The following is a 6,000-nucleotide window of genomic DNA, read 5'->3' as shown; positions in this document are numbered from 1 at the left end:
GCTGAGCTGCAGCCAGTCCTGGGTTACTCTTCTGCACAGCCTCCTCAGCGCTGGATGTTCTCCATGAATCATTCAGAGGAGGATGCACTCTGGATAATTTGAATCATGCCTGTCGGCTTTGGGAGCAGTCATGCCGATCTCATTGGTTAAACATCGGCAGGAAGTCACACGGCGCCGCGGGCCAAAGCTCAGCTGCTGCAAACTAAACTTTAACCCCGAAGCAGTTCTGGAAACGAGCCGGTCCTGCAGGAGGTGAATGTAAAGCAGCACCTTTACATCCGTCTGCCAGCGGAGATCGTTCTGAAAGATGCCTTCAGGGCACTGAAACACGTCAACAATCCACCCGTTTCATTAGCAGTCATGCGTTTGATTAAATCAGCCCAAATGAGAGGTTAAGGACTGATGTAAACATCCTTTGTGCAGAGCGGAGAGCTGCAGGCGTTCAGGTCTCTGTGGAGCTGGTACTCAACAGCCATTGGCTCACCTGTGTTGGAGGGGCGGGGCTTATGGATAGGTGCATCCAGTGTTGCTAACTTAGCGACTTTGTTGCTAGATTTAGCGACTTTTCAGACCCCTATAGCGACTTTTTTTCAAAAAAGCGACTAGCGACAAATCTAGCGACTTTTTCTGGTGTTATTGGAGACCTATCTGGTGGGCAGAGCAGAGCAGAGAGGAGACCCTCACCACTCCGCGTCCAGACTGTAAATGAAATGCGCTTGCTCAAAGCCGCCGCTGGCTTGCAGAGCGGGATGTAAATGTAAATGTTTCTTTTATCTTTTGGGTCACTTTGCCGGTCTCAAGCCCGGATAAAGGAGGAGGGTTGGTTGTAGAGCTAGCAATTTCACCCTACATAACAATCTTTTGATTAAATTTGCTGTTATAACATTTAACAATACAGGACAAAACTGATGTGTGTAATGTGGATCTAGACAAAGCATTAAAATCATTAAATGTTGTTAATGTTGAAATTATTTTTGTACATTTGTAGTTCTAAACATATTTAGGGTGTTTTTTACTCACTTTTGTCTCTCCCACGACGTTATTCCTCTCTCCTACAGCGTCCATTACAGTTATATGCAAATTGCCAATTATGCAAATTAGGCGATGACGTCATTTAGAGACTTCTAGCGACTTTTGGGACAGCCAATAGCTACTTTCCTTACTGAGGAGTTGGCAACACTGGGTGCATCTCATAGGTCAGAAGTGCACGATAATCTGAATATTGTCGTGAACGAGCTGGTGTTCGGCATTACGCCCTCCTGCAGAACTGTACCTACTTGCTTTGACCACTAGGGGCACTGGTGCGTTGCTAAGATAGCTCCAGATGGGACGGTTCCCTCGGAGAGTCAGCTAGCTCACCGATCCCGACTTCAGGATCCCACATGACTGTGGCTAGCTCCCGCTAATCGTTTAAAACGCTCTCGTTTTATTCACATTTAGTCCGACGTGAAGGCTGGATTCTGTGCTTGCTTCCGTCCTCCGCGTGCTAACAGCAGCTAGCGGGGGCACTTGCCAGTCCCACTCGGAAACTTTGTAGTTCAACTCGGGTGTGACGTCACTCTCAGCTCTGACGTAGGTGAGGCACCATGAGTCTTTAGGGGAGTTTTATTTGATTTATTTTTTATTTGAAGATTTGATCTTTTTATTTGTATTATTATTGTTTATTTTTAGTGTTTATACGTTTTTCTATATATATAAATATATTTATATATACACTTATACATATACATATACATATATATGTATATGTATATATATGTATATGTATAAATATATATATTTTATATATATATGTATGTATATGTGTATATATATGTATATGTATACGTGTATATATAAATATATATATATATTTATATATATACATATACATATACACACACACACATATATATATATATATATATATATATATACATAAAATAAAAAGATTTGATCTTTGACATGACAATATTATTATTGTTTATTTTTGTGTTTATACGTTATATATATATATATATATATATATATGTGTGTGTGTGTGTGTGTGTGTGTGTGTGTGTGTGTGTGTGTGTGTGTGTGTGTGTGTGTGTGTGTGTGTGTGTAAATATAAAACCCTGTCTTTCACCATTACTTCAATTGTCTGTGTTTTGTACTTGTACTTGTGAGTATTTGTGGGAACCATGCTGGTTTGGTCTCCTGAAGTTGCTCCAGGTTCTGGTTCTGGTTCCGAGTCCAAGAGGTTCATCAGCTCCAGCTGGTGTTGGGCGGATGACGCGGGATCAGGTGGAGAAAAGCTCCTTACTGAGGGAGGAGGGAGGAGGAGGAGGAGGAGCAGGGCAGGACGGCGGCGCTGCCTCCCAGTCCCAGCTCACTAGCGCATCGGCGTCCGCTGTTGGAGCAGCTCCGAGCTCCGCCAGCCCTGCAGGACGCAATCGGGACGCAGTCGGGACGCAATCGGGACTCATGTTGAGGGACGCGCAGGGCGGGCGGCAGTGAAGCAGCACCAGAAGGAAGGAAGGAAGGAGGAAGGAGAAGGAGAAGCGCCCCGCACGTGATCCAGGTAAAACGCGCTCCTCGCACTTCACCTGCGGCTCAGGTGCGCCTCGTTTCTGACACGCTCAGACGTCAGACCTCAAAGTTGGTTTAGTTGGAAGGAAAAAGTCTGAACTCCGCGCAGGACATAGGGTTCGGCGCTCTGCCGGAGTGTCGTGCTGCTCGAGCTGGTGTTTGAGGTTAATCTGATTAAAGTTTATAGGATCAGCGAGTCGGGACTGCTGCTGCACGGGTCGAAGGGCGCGCTTTAATTCAAGAGCGCACTGCTGGCGTGCGTGTTTGTGTGTGATACACTTGGAAAAAAGTGGATTATTACTATTATTATTATTATTATTATTATTATTATTATTATAATCATAATAATAATTTTATTTAGTGAAGCTGATAATATCTGCAGAGGTGCGGAGATTATCTCATCCAGGTGTTTGTGTTCGGATCCCTGCAGAACCAGAATCAGAACCTCCACTTCCCTGCAGGACCAGGATCCCCGAACCGAACCAGGACTGTGTGTACCAGCGTTCCGGGAGGTTCGGGTTCAGGTTCCGGCCAATATCTGATTGAGCTCATTGATCCCGATCAGACCCCCCTGCTCTCACTGGAACACTTTCGCTCCATTACTGATCAACCACACATTGATTTGTTTATGGCTTTTAACGAGTCCACGCTGCTGCAGCGGGTTTCCACCACAATGGTGAACTAAGTATCATTATAGGCAACAGTTGGGTCTGAAACGCGCATCTTCCCACTCCAGCTTTTAAACACTGGCTGATCAAAGCCATCGATCGGAGATCTGTGGTCCGCAGGCTCTCATCCCTCCATCATCAGTATAAGCATGAAGGAATGAAGAAATGTGTGTTCGAGGTCCCGGACCTCTGAGGTCTGAGGTTTGTCCGCAGTCACATGTAGGGAAGAGAAAGGGAGGACTATGGAGGTGAAGGGGTGAGGGGGTGATTTCAATTCCGTTGGGTCACGTGTTCATCTCCTCCACGTCACAGTTGAATCCACGGCCGCTAATTCCTCTCACCTTAAACGTAGATGGTGTTGACCGGGTGAATGTGACTAATCCAGGTTATTGAAACTTGGCTTTGATAGAAAATATGTTTTTAAGAGACTGTGTAAGAAGAACTGGACAACACCACCTGTAGATCTGTCCAAAAGCCGCGTTGCCCCCGGTAACACCTGATCTCCATCCTGCGCTTCATGCCCGTTTTGTTTATGATGAACTCATGCGTCGGCGTTGCCATGGAGACGGGATGCGGCGGCTCTGTGGGGTGCAGAGCATGGGTGCAGATCCCGGGGGGGACGGGGGGGACGGGGAGGGGGGGCATGCAGTACTCGAGTTGTAAAAGAAAATCAGGGGGGATGGTGGATTTTATCATATGGGGACAGATAATTTGTGCTGATTACAAATAATATAATATATTACAAATAATAGCAGTGACCAAAACACCTGCAGAAATACTGCAGGAATGACATAGCAGCAGTTAAATGCAGCCTTCTGTAAGCTTTAAATATCCACTCGGCTTACATCAAATACATCAAAACACAACAATAAAAAACAGTTTTCTGAACTTATCAATATGACTCTGTCCTTCACAGGATAAGTAAAATTGGATCACTGCAAAAACTCAAAATAAGAATATTTGTCCTATTTCTAGTTAAAATGTCTCATTTTAGTAAAAAAAAAAAAAAAAAAATCTCATTACACTTAAAACAAGACTCATCACTGGAAAAAACAACAATTTTCACCTGTTTCAAGTAGATTTTCACCTAAAATTAGTAGAAAAATCTGCCAGTGGAACAAGATTTTTTTGCTTGTAATGAGAAGATAAATCTTGTTCCACTGGCAGATTTTTCTACTTATTTCAAGTGAAAATGTACTTGAAACAGGTGAAAATTGTCAAATAAGTTATTTTTCTGGTGATGACTCTAAATGTTGAAATAGCAGTAAAACCACATTCATTGATGAAATGACATAAGGGATGGAAAGGAGGGATGGCAGTTTTACAGGGGGGATGATTTGGACCGTTTTTATTTCAGGGGGGATGCCATCCCCCTCATCCCCCCTCAACTCGAGTACTGGGGACATGTCCCCCCCAATTTCTGAAAAACATGAATAGTCCCCCCCAATGAAAATACCCTAAATAATTCAAAATTGAACAAATTTATTTTCAGACTTAAAGGTTGAATATGTAGAATATTTATTAAAAATATATTTCTAAAAAAAAAAAAAATACATCCACGGTGTGTTTTTACGTGTACAGAATGAAAGTATTGCTACTCCATGAATTTATTTTTTTTTAGTCTGAATTAATATTTTTAAAATTTTTGACAGGCACGTCGACAATGACTTTTTGTCAACGTTCTGTTTACATTCGTACCTGCCCGTAGCCAACATGTGGCTCACTTCTCCCGGAGAAGTATTATTTTATTATTTAAGTAATATTAAAATTATGATTTACAAATATAACAGTTAAGTAAGCAGTGACACACACTGTTGGCTGTTTAGCACAAATAAACAAGAAAGGTAAGCACAATAAATGATTCCCTGTGCAGTATTTTTTGGCGAGCCTATACCAATTTATGGCATGGTATGAGTTGCATATTGGCAAAAAATTAAAAATTAAAATCACGTTGGTGTCCCCCCCAATCCTGACATCGGATCAGAGGGAGGGTTTGGATGGAAGTTGGGGGGATTGGTGCTGGAGCAGGGGACCTCGGCGTGGGAACCCGATTTCCTGCGGCTGCGTCTCAGGAAACGGCGAGGCTGCTGGATGTGCAGATAACGGCGGGCTGAACTCTGCGACCCGCCTGTGACCCTGATTACACTCCTATCTAATCTGCAGACGAACTCCTGCCCCGTCTGCAAGACCGTAACGTCGGCGTGGCCACCCGTCCCAGATATGATATTGGTGTAACGTGTGGCGTTAATTAGTTACAGAACGAGTTCCTGCGGGATTGTGCAACGCCGGGCCGGTTGTGCGGCGGTACATGATGTGACTCCCACCGGTGTTCTGTCAATCCTTGCTACCCGTCGAGAACTGCTACTTTGTGGTTCTGCGCACGCGCACAGTCCATTTTCAAAGTTTGATTGCCACGCCCATCATTTCTTGCATCCCTTCAGTCCACACATTAAAGCTAAAGTCTGTAATCGTATTCAAAAACATTTATTGTTATACTGGGTGAAATGGTCCTTCCATCCTGAGAGTAGCCAGTGAATAATGTGTTCAGAAAAAGGAAAGAAAAAAATCCGACCTCTCTGACAGCTTTAATCCTGTAAACTCTGACCAATCTGTTTTTTGCGCACCGAATGAAACGGATTGGTCAGAGGACCAGAGGATTGGCAGGAGGGAAAGAACCAATCAGATGCCTTCATTTTAAGTCCCGCCCACACCCCCTCTGTCCCATGCGCGCACTCATCACGTCGAAAATCTTGCCGGAAAACTTCACACACTCGAGTCACGT

General features: G+C 43.9%; 1 protein-coding gene across 1 annotated transcript in view; it reads left to right on the top strand.

The window, feature by feature from the left end:
• Positions 1-2,421: 2,421 nt before the first annotated feature.
• LOC133424938 (prolactin receptor-like) overlaps positions 2,422-6,000 on the top strand; it is a 50,224-nt gene continuing 46,645 nt past the window's right edge. Inside the window, exon 1 of the mRNA XM_061715532.1 lies at positions 2,422-2,542. The gene's annotated coding sequence lies outside the window, so the exon portion shown is untranslated. The remainder of the gene's footprint in view (positions 2,543-6,000) is intronic.

Source organism: Cololabis saira, chromosome 24 (assembly GCF_033807715.1).
Source record: "Cololabis saira isolate AMF1-May2022 chromosome 24, fColSai1.1, whole genome shotgun sequence".
In the NCBI taxonomy this organism is placed as follows: Eukaryota; Metazoa; Chordata; class Actinopteri; order Beloniformes; family Belonidae; genus Cololabis; species Cololabis saira.
The sequence above is the reverse complement of the archived record's forward strand: the minus strand, read 5'-3'. Positions and strand labels throughout refer to the sequence as shown.